The sequence below is a fragment of the Cibotium barometz genome, chromosome 28 (assembly GCF_041138505.1).
Source record: "Cibotium barometz isolate CiBa-2024 chromosome 28, ASM4113850v1, whole genome shotgun sequence".
Taxonomy (NCBI): domain Eukaryota; kingdom Viridiplantae; phylum Streptophyta; class Polypodiopsida; order Cyatheales; family Cibotiaceae; genus Cibotium; species Cibotium barometz.
Genome location: NC_141073.1, coordinates 51,541,563 through 51,562,858, shown reverse-complemented (window position 1 = coordinate 51,562,858; position 21,296 = coordinate 51,541,563). Strand labels below are relative to the sequence as shown.

Below are 21,296 nucleotides of genomic sequence, written 5' to 3'. Positions count from 1 at the left end.
CTTGTGGAGACCCTATGGCTAAAACTTCCTCACTCGGTAGTGATCCCCAAGCCTCTATGGCTTGTGGAGACCCTATGGGCCAAAACTTCCTCACTCAGTAGTGATCCCCAAGCCTCCATGTCTTGGGAAGACCGTATGGGCCAAAACTTCCTCCATGTCTTGTGGAGACCCTATGGGCCAAAACTTCCTCCATGTCTTGTGGAGACCCTATGGGCCAAAACTTCCTCACTCAGTAGTGATCCCCAAGCCTCCATGTCTTGAGTGAGGTCTATGGCCAAACGACCATAGACCTCACTCAATAGTGATTCCCAAGACTACTTTCATTAGAAGTATAATTGCTAACATCCATAGCCTCTTGAAAAATATCATCATGGCCAAACAATCATGTGCCTCATTCATTAGTGACCCCCCAAGACTCCATGGATTTAGGGAGAATCCATAGCCTCTTGAAAAATATTATTTCCATCATAGTAATCCCTCAGACTCCATGCCTTGAGGAGACCCCTATAACCAAATGGTCATAGGCCTCATTCAATAATGATCCCCAAGATTTCATGGCTTGGAGGACCCTATGGCCAAACAATCATGTGCCTCATTCATTAGTGACCCCCCACTCCATGGATTTAGGGAGACCCTATGGCTAAACGATCATGGGCCTCATTCATTAGTGATCCTCCCCAAGACTCCATGGATTTAGGGAGACCCTATGGCTAAACGATCATGGGCCTCATTCATTAGTGATCCTCCCCAAGACTCCATGACTTGGGGAAACCCTATGACCAAATGGCCATATGCTCACTCACTAGTGATCCTCAAGACTACTTTCTTTGGAAGAATAATTGTTAGCATCCATAGCCTTTTACAAAAATATCCCTTCCCTCATAGTTATCTCCAAGACTCTGTGGCTTGAGGAGACCCCTATGGCCAAACAGTGATAGTTATCTCCAAGACTCTGTGGCTTGAGGAGACCCCTATGGCCAAACAGTGATAGGCCTCACTCAATAATGATCCCCAAAAATCTTTATTTGATGCGACCCCAAGACTATGTCTTATGGAGACCCTATGGTGGCCAATAAGACATGAGTCTTGGGCTCACTCTAGTGATCCCCAAGACTCCATGTCTTGGGGAGACCCTATGGCTAAATGGCTATAGATCTTACTCAATAGTGATTCCATTAGAAGAATAATTGCTAACATCCATAGCCTTTTGCAAAATATCCTTTTCCTCATAGTGATCCCGAAGACTCCATAGATTAAGGATACCCCTATGGCCAAATGGTCATAGGCATCACTCAATAATGATCCCCAAGACTCCATAGCTTAAGGAGACCCCTATGGCCAAATGGTCATAGGAATCACTCAATAATGATCCCCAAGACTCTTTATTTGATGAGATCCCAAGACTCTATGGATTCTGAAGATACTGTGTCCAAACAGGCATAGGCCTCACTCGCTAGTGATCCCCAAGACTCCATGCCATGGGGAGACCCTATGACCCAATGGCCATAAGCCTCACTCACTAGTGATTCCTCAATACTATAGTCATAGGCCTCACTCACTAGTGATGCCCAAAACTCCATCGTATTGGGAGATCCCTCTGTGGCCAAATGGTCATAGGCCTCACTCAGGTGTGATCCTCCCTAAGACTCCATGGCTTGCAGAGACCCCTATGGCCAAACGGTGATAAGCCTCACTCACTAGTGATCCCCAATACTCCATGGCTTGACGATATACCTGTGGCCAAACAATCATATGCCTCACTCACTAGTGATCCTCTAAGTGCAATTTCATTACAAGAATAATTGCTAACATCTGTAGCCTTTTGAATAACATACGCCTTATTCAATAGTGATCCCTTGGAATCTTTGTTTGATGAAGGAACTAAGACTTCATGGCTTTGGGAGACCCTATGGCCAAATGGTCATAGGCCTCCCACTTAGTGATCTCACAATTTTCCTTTCTTGAGAAGACCTTTGTGGCCAAACGGTCATAGGCTTCACTCAACACTAATCATGGCTTGAGGAGATACCTATGGTAAAACCATATTAGGCCTCACTCTCTATAGTGATCCTCAAAGACTACATTGATTGCAAGAATAATCGCTAAAATAAATAGACTTTTGAATAACATGGGCCTCACTCAATAGTGATCCCTAATACTCTTTGTTTGATGAGACCCAAAGGCTTCATGGCTTTGGGAGACCCTACGGCCAAACGGTCATAGTAGACATCCCCCACTAGTGCTCCCCCACCAATACCCCTCACTTGAGGAGACCCTTGTGCCCAAATGGTCTTCGGCCTCACTCACTTTAGTGATCCCCAAAGACTACTTTCATTGCAAGAATAATTGCTAACATCTGTAGCCTTTTGAATAGCACAGGCCTCACTCAATAGTGATCCCCAAGACTATTTTTTGATGAGACCCTAAGACTTCATGGATTTCTGAGAACTTATGGCCAAATGGTCATAGGCCTACCCCACTAGTGATCCCCCAATACTCCATGTCTTGGGGAGACCCCTATCAACAAATGATCATAGGCCTCGCTCACTCACTACTTGAAGAGTGTCTCCAACAAGGCGGTCATAGGCTTCACTTACTAAGTCATAGGATTCACTCATTAGGGATGCCCAAGACTTCATGACTTGAGGAGACTCCTATGGCCAAAAATGGTCATAGGCATCACTTAATAGTGATCCCCAATACTCCATTCTAAATGAGATCGTAAGGCTTTATGGCTTGACAAGACCCTATGGGAAAATGGTCACATGCCTCACTCAATAGTGATCCTCAAGACACTTAGTTTAATGAGAGCTCAAGACACTTAGTTTAATGAGAGCTCAAGACTCCATGGCTTGTGGAGACCCTATGACCCAAAGTGATCCTTAAGACTCTTAGTTTGATGAGAGCTCAAGACTCCATGGCTTGTGGAGACGACATGACCAAACAGCCATGGAGTCTTGAGCTCTCATCAAACTAACAGTCTCGAGCTCTCATCAAACTAAGAGTTCAAGACTCCATGGCTTGTGGAGACCCTATGACCCAAAGTGATCCTTAAGACTCTTAGTTTGATGAGAGCTCAAGACTCCATGGCTTGTGGAGACCCTATGACCCAAAGTGATCCTTAAGACTCTTAGTTTGATGAGAGCTCAAGACTCCATGGCTTGTGGAGACCCTATGACCCAAAGTGATCCTTAAGACTCTTAGTTTGTTGATGAGAGCTCAAGACTCCATGGCTTGTGGAGACGACATGACCAAACAGCCATAGGCCTCACTCACACTAGTGATCTTCAAGACTGTTAGTTTGATGAGAGCTCAAGACTCCATGGCTTGTGGAGACCCTATGACCAAGAAGCAGCCATAGTGATCCTTAAGAATCTTAGTTTGATGAGAGCTCAAGACTCCATGGCTTGTGGAGACCCTATGACCAAGAAGCCATAGGCCTCACTCACTAGCGATCTCCAAGACTACTATCATTAGAAGAATAATTACTAACATCCATCCCAAAGCCTCAATTTCTAGTGATCCCTCAAGACTACGGTTAAAGGCCTCACTCACTAGTGATCCTTCAACATTGCAAGAATAATTGGTAACATCCATAGCCTTTTGAATAACATAGGCCTCACTCAATAGTGATCCCCAAGACTCTTTGTTTGTTGAGAACCTAAGACTTCATGGCTTTGGAAGTCCCTATGGCCAAATAGGCCTCCCCCACTAGTGATCCCCCTACTTGAGGAGACCCTTGAGTGCATATTACTCAGTTAATGGGGCTCAATTAGATCATGTGCACTTGTTCTATGAAGAGAGCTTTAACTCTACTTTTAAGAATTGTGGGGTGATCAAGGATTTTAAGGTGGACACAAGTAGATTACAAATGGGTCCGTGCATCAAGGTCATCATGAAGGAGGGGCCTTATTACAAATTAGATCTTATGGCTTTTGAGCATGAGATTATTTGTAAGGAGAAGGAGATCACTATGGTGAAATTAGGTTGGTTTAAAGAGGTTCCAAATTCGTGCAATGTGCTTAACCAAATAGTTTGTTGAATCCTTTAAGAAAGTAAAGGATCATATGTCAAAGACTTCAAAAACCAATAAAAATAAACAAAGGATGGAGGAAGGAGGTACTAGCTCTAGCAAAGCCGTCAATTAAGGTGCAATAGGTGGAGTCCAAGTTATATAAAGTGAAGAAGTAGCAGAATCAGACAACCAAGGTTTGATAGTCATCCCTCTAGATTCTCACATCATAGCTACTCCTATTGAGATAATTCAAATCACTGCAATTGTTGTTGATGCTGCCTCAAATGCTTTACGCAATTCTATTATTCAACCCGTTAAGAAAGAGCTGGGGATAACCTGATTGAAAAGAACTCAAAGATAAGCCTTGATGGTTATGTGGGTATTGAGCATTATTTTAAGTTTGGTGTTCAATTCACTACTTTGATGACAGCTATAGTCTTGCAGCATTGCAATATAAGTGCAGGCCTCTATCTGATGAATATGTAAAATATTTGGTGAAGCACTGCTTCAAATGCTGCAGACTTGATGCCTTATGATCTAGTGAAAAATGAGCTTCTAACATCCAAAGAGATATACACAGATAGATTGGAACAATATCATTATTGGATTCTTTTAGTACAACACTCAGTTATGGTAGCACAAGCTTTCTTATATAACCCAAGTCCCAAATATGCTCTGTAAGAAGTTCTATGAAAGGAGAATAGCCAGGATATTTGTGAATTCTCCAAAAGAAGTTTCAGTGAGAATCTCCAGGATGGAAAACATTGAGATGCAAACAATGATGAAAACCCAGTCATACGTGGAGATTTTAAAGCATTCACAAGGTCAATGGTTAGCTTACTCAATGCTAATCGAGCCAAAGCTTGGTGTTCCTCTTGGACATGAAAGTCAAAAACTCTAGGATATAAGTATCCTCTTTGGCGTTTATTTTATTCATCTTATGTAGATCTCAAGTAGTTTGTATACTAAATTATTTTGTTGTCTATTTCATTTAGGATTTTGTGAGTTTGTCTAAGATCACTTTTAACAATCAAACCTTTGCCACCATAAGGGATGCACATGGTTCTTTATGATGTAGAAAATTTATGAGGGCTGGATCACTATCCTTGAGAAGCACCTTGAGAAGCATCGTGCAACACCATCTGGACGATAGCCAGCTATATCCATGTTTAGATGCTTGCGTGGGCTAGAGGAAAATGATGTCAAGATCATTCATAGTGAGCTACTTGAAGGCAAGATTGTTCCTGTGAAGTCACCAGAGCATGGAGACCTAATGAACATAGCAGCTTGAGACAAGGAGATCAAGCAGACCAAGGTTCTAAAAGAGGATCTTGTAAAGGTATTTGAACAGGTTGATCCCAACTCAAATGTTACCACATGGGAGGATTTTGTGCGCTCTTTGAATATCATAGAGAAGATATATAATTCTCTATTTATCATTTGTGCTGCTCCATGGTTAGATTTGAAGCTACAACAAACAAAGGAAACACCAGAGTTTCTTGAAGTAACCATAGGTTATGTTAAATGAATCATTGCCCAAAAGTATGGTGGCCCAAGCACAGATGATGCATTCCCATGGTGTATCGAGAGCGTCGATAGTAGCCTTGAGGGGATTGAGTTCCTTGGGGGGGATGGATATGGGTCATCGCCACACACCACTTGATTGTGGAATGGTAGATGGGCTTCTACCCATTTTGAGAAAGTACTTGATCGTGTGTCTAACATTGCATTTTAGCCTGTACAATTTGTTTTAGTTGCATTTTTACATCTCAGCTAGATTTCACCTTTGAAGCATTGGTAACCAAGGCAAGGTGGCATGAGATACTGATGGTACCTTTGGAGTCCTTGGTTACAGTAGATGCAAGATGTTTAACCTCTCTAAAGAATCATTGTTTTGGTTTAGTAAGTAGCCATGTATAGCCAGGCCAAATAATATAGTGATGACTCTTGCATATCAAAGAGACACTATCCTTGACTATGAATTGTTTATGCAACACTAAAGATGAGAATCATGATTATGTTGAGATGGCAAAGGCATATTTGGCAAGGCATGTCATCAAAGGAGCATGCATCAAAGAAGATGACCATGTTTTGGATGTGCTCACTTGGGATATGGTGCTAGGGAAGCTCTACAGCTGCAGAGGAAATTTAATTTGGTTGTATGCACAAATGAGTAGATGTGATGAACATGGAGGCTTCATGCATGGTAGCAATTGAGATGGAGTAAGCTAAGCTAGGGTGGGTGATACCTAAGAACAATCATTTGATGAATGAACTAAAGTAATTAAGCTTTAGACTCAAACATAATTAGGTTACAAGATTAAGGCTTGTATTCATAAAGAGGCTTGAGAGCTTGCTTGATTCCATTGATTGAAAATGATGCCTTTTCTATGAGGGAGGTATAACAAAGCTTTGATAGATAACTTTGACTAGGTGACTTGGTACTCTAACGTCACTCATTTCAAAACCCCCCTTGATGCTAGATTGGATACAATTTTTCGGATTTCACTCTTCCTCTCTCTCCCCTTGTGTTAGGCTCCTTTGGGACTTATGGTACTTTGGTATTATAGCTACTTTGTCTATGAATTTCAGCTTGAGTGCATCATATGGCCTCGGAGGCTAATTATATCACAACTTTTGTAGAGACAAGAGGGGTGAAAAATACAATGGTTCTTTCTCTAAAAGAGTGTGTCTTCTACTGGAGCATATTTGACCTTGATGTAGTTTTCCTCTTTCTTTTTGTGATAGAAATCTTCTTCTAGGTGACCAATTTTTCCCCAATAGTCACAAACAAGCTTTGGTTTATCTTTGGTATGATCACGTTTTCCACAATGATAGCATCTTGGAAGTTGAGATGTTGATTGATTTGTCCTTTGAAATCTCCCACCCTTTGTATAGAGTGCTTACCCATGTGATTTGAATGATTCTTTACCCTTGAATTTTGATTCATGTTCAAGCAAAGATGATTCTATATCTTGAATTTTAGTGTTGGGCACATTTTTTAAGTGTAGCAACAAGTGATTCATATGGTTCTTTGTCAATACTATTTAACAACACATATCAATAGTTTCATCTTTTTCAATAATTTTCTTTAATGCAATAAGTTGTTGTTTGATACCTTTGAACTTACTAATATGTTATGCCATGGTCTCGATGTCCTTCTTGTCGAGCTTGTAAAACTTCATGAGAAGGTTGATCTTTAAGCTCTTTGATTCGATATCGAAAAATCTTGTTAAGCTCCTGCCATGCTAACTCGACATCCTTCATTCCAGCAATGTGACGAGAATGTGAATAATCACATCATCACCGAGATTATGAGCAATAAAGCCCAATGCTTTGTTGTTTTGAACCTCCACTTGTTCATCCTGAATTAGGTGCCAAAGCCTCTAACACATAAGCAAGTACATGGTCTTGCTTTGCCATGTGTAAAACCCATCACCATTAAATCTTGAGATGACTTCTACATGCTCCATGATAAGAAGGGGGCTTACCTTGAGCCTTGATTTTAGTGCTCAAGCAATGTCTATCCCTTTTAAACGTGGTTGAGATGAAAATTATGTCCTAAAATTGAACTAGATACAGTGAAAAAAACCACTTAAATTGAGCAATGCAGGTGGATGAGATGGATTGATTAATCACAATGATTAACAGAGCTAAAAAATGGATGATAAAATTGAGCAAATCAATGGTGTTTTTGATGGGGCTTTTTTCTTGGCCTTCTTGCCCTTGATGAGAGTACCTTTGGATGGGACCCACACTCAGGTCAATTTCTCACAGAAATAAGCTCAAATCCACGTTTATTCCCCCGACTAGTTTTTTTAAATCTCGCAACTCACCAGTGGATGAAATGGGATCAAACTTGGTTTGTGGGTAACTTATAGCATTGCTAACCCATAGCTAAGAGGGATTTGGTTAATTGCAAGCGACGAGGAGGAATAAGAAAACAGACCAGTTGGTGCTGCAGAGTGAAATACGCGACTTGGAGATGATTTTAGCTGAAATCGCTTGGTGAGATTAAACATCTTGATATGGGGAGTAAGTGGCTAAAAGATCTTGGACAATGGTCAAGAGAGTGTGGAGATTGAGGCTTTGCAATCTCAGCCTCTTTCTTGGGTAGAAGATAAGGTTGAACTTAAGTAAGTGCAAATGGCTATACTAGATCGATATTAATGCAATGTGAGTTGAAAGAGATGAATGCTAAGCTATAGTAGGGAGCAAGAACTTGGCTATGATACTATGTTAAAACTTGTGAATCCAAGCTCCCATGGAGATGGTGATGCTAAGAAAGACTTAATCCTATACTAGTTAACATGTGATTAGTGCTAAGATAAGCTAGGGTGGGTGATACCTAAGAACAATCATGATAAATGAACTAAACTAATTAAGATTTAAAATCAAGCACAATTAGGTTACAAGATTAAGAGTTGTACTCATAAAGAAGCTTGATTCCATTGAAAATGACCCCTTTTATATGAGGGAGGTACAACAAAGCTTTGATAGCTCATGTTGGATAACTTTGATTAGGTGACTTGGCATTTTAGTATCAACATATATATCCACAATGTATGTTGTGCTTGGCTTTATAAGGTGTCTCTGAAACAAATTTTAAATTTTGTAGGTGTCTAATCCCTTTGTTATGAGGCTAAGAAAATGTTTACAACAATAACTGGTGCTTACATGGTGTCTAATCCCTTTGTTATGAGGCTAAGAAAATGTTTACAACAATAACTGGTGCTTACATGTACATGGTGTCTCATAAATCACACACATATTTTCATTTTGAGATATTTGTGTGGTTCAAAGGCCACGTCTTGCTTTGGAAAGTGTGGTTCTCATCCTAAAAGCTGAGGCCGTTTGCGACGGCATCGATGTGTCAAACAGAACATAGTCTGGCCTTATGCTCTTGGCTTTTGCTGGCCGGGATGATGAAACTTGATGTGGCTTCTTATGTGCCATGTATTCTATTACCAGATGCTATGAACACGTGAACTCACAGTCACGACATACTTTAATTCTTAAGGAAACGTGTCCTGCTTGCTGGTCATGGTATGTGGTAAGAATGCAACCCCAAAGACAAGCTGATGTAGAGGATGTGGAGGGTGGGGGAAGTACCCTCCAAATGGACCTCATAGCTCTGAGTGATTGTTTGTAGATTTTGAGCAAGTTTTCGCTCCTTTCAAGGCACTGTTGCCCTCCAGGCATAAGCTCCCACCCTCTTTCTGATTTGAGGCTTATGGGGTATTACCAATGGAATGTCATGGCCACATGAGCTCATGATCACCACCATTATGCTATCATGCAAATAGATGAGCCTTGGCCAACCCCGGGCCTGCACACTTTTTTGGAAAGTGTACAGACAATGTTCAGTATGTGTAGCATCACCTCAAAATAGAGGGAGAGGGCACTTCTACCTTGCATACGACGGCATCGATGTGTCAAACAGAACATAGTCTGGCCTTATGTTCTCGGCTTTTGCTGGAACATAGAGGTGCTAGCCGGGATTATGAAACTTGATGTGGCTTCTCATGTGCCATGTATTCTATTGCCAGATGCCATGAACACGTGAACTCACAGTCGTGGCATGTTCTTTAATTCTTAAGCAGACGTGTCCTGCTTTCTCCAACACCTCAGCGGCATACCCGGCGTGACGCATCCTACCCCTGGTTTCCACCATCGAGGGCGATGACGGTTGCTTCCATTTCCTCACCCCCTTCTCCGATGCTGGAGACCTGCTTGGTAAGCTTGATTCTCATCCCCCGCAATTCAAGCTTGATGAACGTGAGGCCGCTCCCATAGTGGCTAGCCTTGCTCGCACACTTGCCGCTTGCCACTCCCGTGGCATCATCCACAGGGACATGAAACATCCTCTTGCATCGAGTGGAGGGCGCTGATCATGAGGATGTATTTCTAGCAGACTTTGGCTTGGCTGCCACTATTGCCTCCGGAGAGATCCTTCACGATCGAGTGGAACCTCCCGTTACCAGGCTCCTGAGGTTATCTGGGGCAATTATGACCATCGCGCGGATGCTTGGAGTTTGGGCGTCGTCCTTCACCTGCTTCTTACCTCTGCTTTGCCTTTTATTGATGGCCTCCCCCGACTCCGCCATCCATCATGCTATCCTATGCAACAAGCTCGAACTCGACACTTTTGGCCTCTCCCGTTCAGCACAAGTCCTTCTCACAGGCATCCTCTGAAAAGACCCCGACTCCAGGCTTACCCTAGACGAGATCTTGTCTCATCCATGGCTTGTCCTCAACACCGAGCCCATGATCGATGCCAACCTGAAGCATGGAGCTATATCACTGTCGGTAACTGTTGAAGACGCACATTACAGGGTTCCCAAGATTACTAGAAAAACGGCTGTGTGCAGGAGCAGGAAATGCTACCAGCAACATCGTGGTGACATGGCACATGCCATTGCTCATCCTCATGCTCTCAGTGTTGCGGCTCCTCTACCTTCTTGACCTGGATTACCAATACGGCCACTTGTTGATGACGCAGATCACGGGGATGATGAGGATGCCAAGATCTCGTCGAGAGTCTGCATCTGTATGGTAGAAAATGCTACCGACAACATTGGGATGCCATCGCTCATCCTGCCCGATTACTACCACTCCTGGTTTTGTGTGCTAGATCAGAGCTCCTGGCTTCTAGCATAGTATGCTGCTCCATGAAGGCTCAAGATCCTTTTCAGAGGGGCTCGTGTGTTGTGTAGCAACCCCTCCCCCCTTTTAGGTGGGTCCCACATGGGCCTGCACACTTTTTTGGAAAGTGTACAGACAAGATATGTGTAGCATCGCCAATGAGGTGATAGCTCAAGTGGTGAAGGTGTTTGCCTAGGACCAAGGGGTCCAGGGTTCAAAACCCTTCTTGGTGCTTCCTCGCCGGCATTGCCTACGGGCAGATAATTAAGCGCCCGGGGGTGGTGGAAAATCAGTAACTACGGGAGGATCTTGGGCCTAAGGCCAAGATTAATATGCTTCCTGCCTTACTAAGTTTAAAGAAGATGGGTAGCACTTGAATCAGCTCTGTGATGCAATCCAATACTTAAAGCACCGCGGTGTGCAATTATAAGGCATTCAGCTTGTTACATGCTCCCACTCACATTGAGATAATAGTATGTGTATTGTTGTCCAATGTGTAGTTTCTTTACATATCAAGTCTAGAGACTTCAAAATTAAGGTCATTAAAATAAAATATATATTTTAAAGTGAGCAGGGGCTAGTCCCCTTATACCTAGCACTTGAATCTGCGGCCTGTCTCATCATATTCAGTGAAGAGGGCCAGCACTTGAATCAGCTCTGTATTCTAATAAAAAGCTTGAAACACTAGTCTGCAATTACAAGTGGTAGCATAATCTGTAAGGTTTTGACCTAGTGATCTTGGAGTAAATTTGTTCTTGGCAGTGGCCCATTGGGAATCCCTGGCAGATTTGCATTTATGTTTTATAAGGACATTCCGAACCTTAGCCATTACTTAGTGGAACTATGTGAATACAATCAAGCATACAAAGCGGACTTTTCTTTATTTCAAGCTTGAGGAACACTAGTTTTGAATTGGTGTTAATGTGCTAAATATGGGGCGGCTTTTGAGATTATAATTTTGATTTCAAATGGTCACGCACGTCGAGTCACCGCATACCCTTAACACTATCTCACAAATGCATTGGATGCACCTAAGCGTGATCACAATCACATCATCATACATGTTTATCATCATTTGTGAGCCAGATGAGCTTTGCGGGTCACAAACTTTGGCAAGTTTATACACCTTTGGCCAAGATTACCTGGATGAACATGTCACAATGCCAGTCTGCTGTGTATATCGTGCGCAAACCTTTTGGGACAATGAACATGGGGCACTTTGTCTTGATTATTGTGAGGGCTCTTGCAACAACAAGCCAATATTGCTTGAGACCAATCTTCAAGGGTAAGGATGCAACCCCAAAGACAAGCTGATGTAGAGGACGTGGAGGGTGGGGGAGGTACTCTCCAAATGGACCTCATAGCTCTGAGTGATGGTTTGCAGTTTTTGAGCAAGTTTTTGCCCCTTTGAACAGCATGGCCTTTAGCATACATATCCATCAAAGCAATGCCAAGCCTAGCAGTATTGGTTTTCCCTTGCCATGATGCAATGCTGCTACAAATCTCCCATCTCTGGCACCAGTAGATGGGGTTGCATTGTCGAAATGTAAAGGTGACAGACTTGAAGGGCTAGGCCCCCACCTTCCTCCTCATAAGCCATGACAACCTTAGCCATAGTGGCCCAAGCGACAATGCCCCATGTAATAGTACGGGTAGAGCTCCTGTCCATTGTGAAGTTGCAGAGAATCCACTACCAAACTTGCTGGGCCTTCGGGCAATCCTCCCAAAGACAATGTCGTTTGAGACACCTGGCGGTGGCCACACCTTGGACACGCTGCTGGTCTACCACCAATGGCCAACCACATGTCAAACTCTTATGTGCCAGCAACTACAAAAAGAGGGTGATCTTCTGAGGTTGAAATTTGTCCCAGAGCCTCTTCAAAAAATCTTAGAGAAAATGCGGTGAGAGGCCTTGAGATTGCTGGAGTGCCCTCTACCTCGGTCATCCGGATCCTACGGCCTAGTCGTGTGGTGTACGTGAAAAATGAGTACCCAAAGTCTCCACCATGTCTATTGGATCATGCCAAGTCCACTTATTTGGGTCCCACTGAAGGTGCGCGATGGGTCGACTCTCAGATATCCATAAATGCCAGAGTCTCTCCCCAGCCACCTTGGTTAGAGGGGGGTCAATGTGCCACTCATGTGCATGAAACCCGATCACCCTCACCCTCTGTAAGGTGCATCCACTGAAGTCTATGATCTCTCTAATCTGCCATAAAGTCCAATCGAAAAAGTGAGCAAGGCGCAGCTCACATCACTACCAAGAGAATATCATGCATGGTAAACACTCCCAACCACACTGCGAGGGAGTAGGGTCAAGGATAGGGGCCAGCCGATTCGGAGGAATAGCAGAGTCGATGTCGAAGGTGAGTTTTTCTCTGCCCTGGATCCTAGTCAGGCCTCTCTCCCGAGCCTCTAGGGGAAGCTGTCTGAATGCAAGCCAATCTCCAAGGGATCTAGTAGGTCCTATGCTCAACGCTCCTCCCCAGGATACATGAGGCCAGGCCCCTAGCATGTGGCCACTAGGTAAACAGATCAGAGGGTTCTAGATCAGGGGCTGTTGAAGACACTCCTCGGAGGCTACCAGAATTGATCCTAAACTCGTAGTAGGTTGGCAGCAAATTTGTCCTTAAAAGCTGGGCTAAAGTACGGGCCCGCATCTTCATGAAGATCCATCTAGTGCTCTACGGCGGCCAAGGCCCCTTGGCTTGGAGGACATACTAAAATCCTAGCCAAGAGGAAATCCTTCCAAGGCTCGTTGCCTGCTGGGAGAAGTCCTCTAACATTCATGGACACGGTTTTGAATGGCAGGGTTGATGATGCCTAGGTCCCCTCTATGGTGCAATTGTAGTATCACTTTCCAGGTCATCTTGGCTCGGACAGGCGTTGCCCGTCCATAGAAAATTGTGGATCAACCACTGAACCCGACCAATGCAAGCCCGATAGAAGTCCCATCAAGAAGTAGTTTATCACATGGTGGCAAGAAGAACTTGGTTTCCCACCACCACTCGGCCAGCTGCACCTTGCTAGTTCGCGATGTGAAAGGGGGTCTGTCTGCAAAAAAACACTCCTGTTTGGAGGTCCTTATCTCTTAAACCGTATATTCGATGAAGGCGCTCTAGGGTTCATCAGAAAGCCGACATCGAGCTCTTCAACTTTGGACTTCACTGTCTGAAGTCAAAATCGATCGTTTTGGCCTCCGACCAGCAACTTCAAAATTCGGCTTCGAAATGGAGGCAAAAAACAGTCCGAAAAGCATGAAAAATCATAAAAAAACAGCGCGCGAAAACGACGTGAACCATATTCGGGCTACTTTTAGAGGGTCTAAATGACAAAATCACGGACGACTCAGGGAAATAAAGTTGTAGTACTCCAAAAATACTACAACTCTCTCATACAGAGGTTTTCAAAATTCCTTTTGGAACACCCCCAAAATCGTGTGAAACACGGAAAAAATTCTCATTTTTTTCATCTTGAGACAATGATGGAAAATAGGTTTTAGGACCTCCTCTTCCATCTGGGAAGTTACTAGCATACACTTTTTCCAGAAAAATATCTCAAGTCATTCACGTGCTTATAGCGTCTATGCTAATTCACGTGCTTATAGCGCCTATGCTAATTCACGTGCTTATAGCGCCTATGCATACACTTTTTCCAAAAAAATATCTCAAGTCGTTCACGTGCTTATAGCGCCTATGCTAATTTGGACGAACGGACACCCGTTTGATCCAACGAAGAGAACACCAGGTCTCTTGAGGCTGTATAACGGACTATAAGAAAATATAAAAAAAGGAGAAAAAAAAGAAAAAGAAAAAGAAAATAAAAAACGTGTGCTTGCTCTCATTAAGGAGGAATTACGCAATCAAACATGGCAACGATAGAGGGATTGCCAGGGATCAAACAAGGATTGAACCCAATGGGTGATATCTTCACGCCATTGAGATCTATGCCACAAATGCACCTCCCAATACCATTGGCCATGCCTATAACAAGTGTGTCATCGGGTTTTACACCACCTGTCACTTCGATTCCACCGGGCTTTGGTCCCTTACCTAACATTTCCACAAATCCTATAGGTACTAACCCTTTCCTGGATGCCTACACCTTAGACATACTGACTAGTCTAGGAAGGTGGGTAGCCCAAGGACTCAGTGAGTCTCTCCCAACAAGAGCACTCACATACAGCCTCACCAAGGTACATGCGTTGAACTTATGCTTAGAGGGAAAAGCTAGTCAATGGTTCATCACATTGATGCCGGCAAAATCAAGACCAACTTTAAAACCTTGAAAACAACCATTATCCATGGCTTTTCCAAACAAGGTGATCGGTGGAGTGTAGCAAAATAACTTTATTCAATTGAGCGTAAACCAAATGAATCCATTAGAGACTGTATTTAATAGATGAATCCATGAAAACAGTCACCTTGAACACTCCTTCAGGTAATGTACAATTGCTATTAGGAGGAAGAGACTTTGGAGGAGCTGTAACTTTTAATATATCTAACTGAAAAGATTCCTAGGATTCTGGTTGGATTGGAAATTTTAAATAAAATCACCACAGCTCAAGCACAGCTTTATCTAACACAAGAACGCAATCTCATGAACGTTGAGTTATGGGATTTGTTAGGTCAACCATCACTCACGGCTCATCTTGAAAGAATTCTCTTTACACAAGACTTGAACATGCCATGTTTGGGGTACTTTGAACATACAATGTATGTTCAAAGTACCCCAAACATGCCATGTTTGGGGTACTTTGAACATACAATGTATATTGAAACTAACCCCCTTACTTGTAAGTTTTTTGTGGTTGAGTATGTGTTGGAAGAAGACTTTCTTGGGGGCATAAATGGACTATTTCTGCCCACGCACCACTGTGCTTTGCTAGCGATAGAGTCATCATGATGGTCAACGACAAAAAGTTGACATTACCATACTGCACGGACAAGGATCCAACTTTAATGGATTTCTATGATGCTGAACGCAAAAGGTTACAAGCCTCTTCCACAGAAACCTCTCTACACAATGACCTATAATCTGCGTCAACCAACGACCAAATCCGATAAAGCATCTAATCCTTCAACCCCATCCTCGCCAACAAAGTTCAATGCTAAAACCTCGTAATCAACAGCTATTCTTGAAGAAGTTCCCATAACACAACCATCTATTTCTCGCACGGAACTCAAAGGAAAAGCCCTGGAGCCATACCTCTTCATTGACAAACCCCACCAAAGGAGACAACCGCATGCTCAAAAGCCTCATCATCGACAGCCACTCCACAAGAGACTCTAGCCTTACCATCGTTAACAATGGCCATGAGTCTCAAACCGGTAGTCTTAGCGCCAACCAAAATCAAGGAGGGCCCCAAACCTTCCACATCAACCCAAAGGATAACTCCACCAAGATAACAAAAATCAAGATATCTTAATAGTATCAAGATGTGGGTGGAGAAGCAGCTACTTGTAGCTCAAGGCTACTATGAAGGTGCCAATCAAATTTGGGTACCTCGACAGTCAAAGCCTCTTCCTTAACGTAGCACTCAGAGGCCAAGGAAAAAGAAGAGTACTCCACAACATCGTCCACAAAAGCCTATGCAAGTTCCTCAAAGATCTCCACCAAGTCAACAAAACATTACTACAAGCACAAGGGTACTACCAAGGACATACCACCACTTGGATTTCTAAGCACATTACAAAGTCCCCTAATCTTGCACAAAACATTACTACAAAAACATTACTACAAGCACAAGGGTACTACCAAGGACATACCACCACTTGGATTTCTAAGCACATTACAAAGTCCCCTAATCTTGCACAAAGAAGAAAGTCTCAGCACCAAAAGCATTACCCACCAACTTATAATGTTTATCAAAGATGGGTGCCTATGCATGTGCTTCAACAACAAGGATACTATGATGGTAATTCCATCATATGGTTGCCAAAATCAAACAATGTGAAGAAAGCCTCACCACCGACTTCAACCCCAACAGATTCTCACCTGAAGTTCGACAAGAATGGAGGCCCAAGAAACACCAAGCAAGTTACTCAACCACTCTCGTGCATTCACCTACACAAGAGCTTGTGTGTTCAAGAAACCCTAATGGTAACCAACGAGTAGTCTTATCTACGGCCACGACATGTGAGCCAAAAATTCAAGACTCAATTCCCACGTCTGCAAAACGAAGACTTATGAGCGCATCAAAGACAAACTCACAATGCTCTTGTCACCCCTCTAGATGTGAAGCATAAGTGCACAAGAACCTGTTACTCACATGTCATGCCCTAGCTGACCCATAGAATCATTTCAATCAAAAAACCTTCGGGGTTACAACCTACACTTTCACGGGTTTAGGCCATTCCACAGCCCTAAAAACCTGCAACTTCACGGGATCAAAACCTGCAACTTCACGGGGTCAAAACCTGCAACTTCACGGAATCAAAACCTGCAACTTCACCACGGGGTCAAAACCTGCAACTTCACGGGGTCAAAACCTGCACTTTCATGGAATTCCATTTCATGAAATTACCTTTCACAGCATTCCATTTCATGGAATTACCCTTCACGGAATTGCATTTCAGCCATCGACAAAGCTTGTCCATTGTCCCCACACAAAGGTCTTCAATGCGATCACGAGGACGTGATTGCCATCAGGAAGAAGGGGATGCTAACCCATTCCTGGGGTTAACAAGATATAGCACCATTATCTTACAAGGAGTCACGATAGATATACCAAAGGGTCATACATTAATTCAAGATATGAAGTAATAGTGTCCAAAGCTACAACTTGGACGGGCACTCGTAAAATGGTGTGACAGAGTATTTATGGCAATTCCCGCTTTAAAAGCGTGTGGTAGAAAGTTAGGATGAAGTCCTAAGTGATTTACTTCATGGATATATTATGAGAGTAGTCATTGTAATAGCATTAGGCCTCTTATCAGCCTAAAGTGCCTGGCCGGCCATAATTTAAGCGAGTGTGAACACTTATGACCATGTATATAAGTGAATATCTCTCATAATACAACATACTCTCCCATTGTGCAATTGAGTCTTGCTCTTTCTAATCTCTCTCCCTAATGCATGCTAGTGAGTGTGTGAGTGAAGTGAGGTGAGAGGAGGGACGAGTACCCGTAGTGCAACGCGGCAGTGTGACAACACTCGCGGGAGGTGTGTTGGAATTTCTTCTCAAGGAGTTGTAGAGCTTGGAGACCTCAAGGGTTATGAGCTTGGCCAATGGAAAGATCCTTAGGACACTTGTGGTTTACCAGGTCATCTCTTATTGGATGTGTTTGAAGGAGGGTTAGGGTGAGCCATAACAAAGATTAATAAAAATAGCTCTAATGAGGTGAATTATTGATTTATTAATAATGTTTATTACTAGACTAGCTATAAGAAATGAAAAGGAAGCATGATATGTAAGCCTAATTAATCTCTAATACCAATTGAAAAATCTACGATGCCAATTGGCTTAGAAACCTCTTCGTAATGGCCTTGAAACCAAATTGTCTCATAATGGAAGCTTATAGCATCTAGTGATTCACCATGTAAGCACCCCATGTTTATGTCTCATATATAGTTTGCAACATCTAGTAATTTGGAATGTTGATCTCATGCATCTAGAAGTTGGGAATCTAATATTTTTGCTCAACTTAAAGCTCATATAAGATATAGGGACCATAGGAGGGAGGATATTAGCTTCTTGATAGAGGGTTTAATATCCTCCCCTCCTCTCACAATCTCCCATTCCCATATGCATTACCAATCCCATGTGCATCCCCATGCACAACTCGTGGATTATACATATGGCACGACTTTGTGCAAAGGGGGGTAGGTGCTAAGCCTTTTCTTAGCAGAAATAGCTACAAGGGGGCCATCAATCACCCTAGTCCCTAATGAAGGACATCCTCTTGTCTTCTAACAAGGTTAATTTTCCTTCTCAGATGCATCCTCATGAGCATATGCAAGATCCCCATGTGCACTCCCATTCCCATATGCACCCCCATGATTATATCAAACCTCATCCTCATTCAAAACATCTCCCCCCTTTTTCCCTTACCTTTTTTGAACAACCTCTGCACTCCTTCCATCACTGCAGCATTGAGGGGAATGGTATGGTCTACACAACCAGGTGGCTCTGCTGAGCATGTGAATCGTAGCTTCTACACAACCGAGTGGCGCCACTGCGCAAAGACCCGCCCACACTGATGTCCTTGTGCACAGCAGCTTCTCCGCCCGCCCAACCAGCTTCTCCGCCCGCCCAACCAGCTAAGGCGTCTCCCATGCACACCCTTCTTTGCTGTGCTGCTCCGCGCACAGTTGTGCTAACAGCCAGGTTCTTGATCGAGGAGGGGTGTCAGGTTCTTGATCGAGGAGGGGTGTCAGAACCTGCATCTCCATTCTACTGCCCCGCCGTCGCCCACCACTGATCAACCCACTGGCCTCCTCTGACAACAACAACAGCAACAGCAACAGCTGGGCTCGTCCCCCCACTGGCTGCACTCCGATTGCATGAAGTCCTCAACTGTTCACACCAATCCCATTGCCCACGAGTCATAGCTCCCACAGTCGTTGGCGTGGACGACAGGATGAGGCGTAGCTCTTCCATTTGTTTGGGATAAGGTTATTATTTCTTCTTGTTTCTTTGGCTTCACAATTCACCACAAATAGGGGGGTTTTCACATGAAGCTAAAAACTCCCTACCCATCTGCTACACCTTCAAGCTTTTGAGCTAAAGTTTTCAGTTCAGATTTGAGTCATGACTTCGCTATCTTCTAATACATTGTTCATGGATAAGTTCAAGGGAGAAGGCTTTCCCACATGGCAAACTAAGATGCAGCTGCTACTTATGCGTGAAGGAGTCTGGGAAGTTGTTGAGAGAACGACACACTTGATGCACTTGATCAGCCACAAAGAAAAATTTGGAATGAGAAAAATGCAAAAGCCATTGCCCTCATTGGTCTCTGCTTTGGCAGACTCTCTCATTCATCACGTCGACTTTACATCCACGGCTAAGGAGATCTGGCGATTGAAGAGCATCTTTGGTAACAAGGTCACTAATTCCAAACTTTTTTTGAAATTGAAGTTTTATGAGCTGAAAATGCAAGACAATGAAGAGCTAAGTGATCAGCTCTCCAAATTTAATTCTCTTGTTCAACAATTATCAAGTTTGAAGTGTTCTCCAGATGATGAGGACAAGATGGCAGTACTAATCAAAAGCATGCAAGGCATTTCTCGCTTTGAGCAGACCATTGAAGTATTACGCCTGGCCGCTAATACATATGATGACTTGGTTGCTCTTCTCATTGAGAAAGACCACCGGAACAAGGAAACCACTTCTACATCCTTGACCTCAAGCACTGAAGAGGCACTTATCTCCACCACCAGAGGCAGACGGAAAGCCAACAAGAACATCGTATGCAAATACTGTAAGCGAAAACGTCATATTGAAACCAATTGCTTCAAGAAGAAGGAGAAAGGTCATATCGAAACCAATTGCTTCAAGAAGAAGGAGAAAGAACAAGAACAACACCATGCTAATCTTGTTGTTGCTGATGAATCACCAGACGATGCACTTTTTGCCCATGTCACCCTCGATGAGGATGACAAAGATTATTGTTTCTGATTTCTTCTATGTGTGTATGGGTGCTTTTCCCTTGCATTATGCATAAAATGAATGAAATAAATAGTGTGATGTGTGATGGTCAATAAGGGTCCTCTGCCCTAGGTTGTCCCCCAAAAATGTGTATTGTTTTTTACTTTGATATGAAGTATTGACACCTAGTTCAGAGTAAGAGGGGGGTGACGAGTGATGGTTCTCACTGCGGGTCGCAAGCTGACTGAGTAGTCACTAACACACGGGAGGTGTTGGTCAGTTGGACTGGCTCTTTGCAGTATTGTGGTGGAGGGGGGATCGGTTTACTCCTTGCGTATTGGGTCTCACACTCTTCTCTGAGGGGGGATGTTGGAGAAGTCATAGTCAAAGAGTGTGTTCTAGTGTGTACTAGGAACAAGTTTATGAGTCTTTGTGTGAGAGAGTGCCACGTGTCACTTTGGGAGTTATCCCATAAGCATATGGTACTTGAGTGTGTGTGTTCACTCTATAAGAGAGATGTACTTTCTTGTGTGTCATATCAATCAAATCAAGCTATCTTGGTCTACACGTAAGTACTTGTTCATTGCTTTCATTTCCTTCATTTCCATTTCATTATGTTTGCCATCTTTCCTTTTTGCACCTAGAGTTAGCTTGCTCTCCTGTTCCAATAGGGACCTCCACACGCTTATCCCCAACAAAAATCTTGTATTTTCAACTCCCCACCAACAATAACAACAAGAGCTGCAGCTATACCCTATAGACTTCCACCAACAAATATTGTAGAGGATTATTGAGTAAGGCTTTGAGCTGACCCAAGTTCCAACAGAGTTACAGCTTCAGAGGTCCTAGGGAACCCACCTCCTACAAGACCCTCTACCACCTATACAACCTCTGCTCTGGGGGCAGACTTAAGTCTCCTCAAAAAATCCTGCATCACCTTCTTCTTAAAATAAAATAGACTTCAATAGCCAGCTATCTCAGAGCTGCTTTACCCATGACTCTCTTCTCTGCAACCAGGCTCACACACCACGTAATTCTTCTCTCTAG

At 43.3% G+C, this 21,296-nt stretch overlaps 1 pseudogene; it reads left to right on the top strand.

The window, feature by feature from the left end:
* The first annotated feature begins 9,663 nt into the window (after window positions 1–9,663).
* LOC147622908 (serine/threonine-protein kinase PEPKR2-like) lies at window positions 9,664–11,111 on the top strand (annotated as a pseudogene).
* The last annotated feature ends 10,185 nt before the right edge of the window (window positions 11,112–21,296 follow it).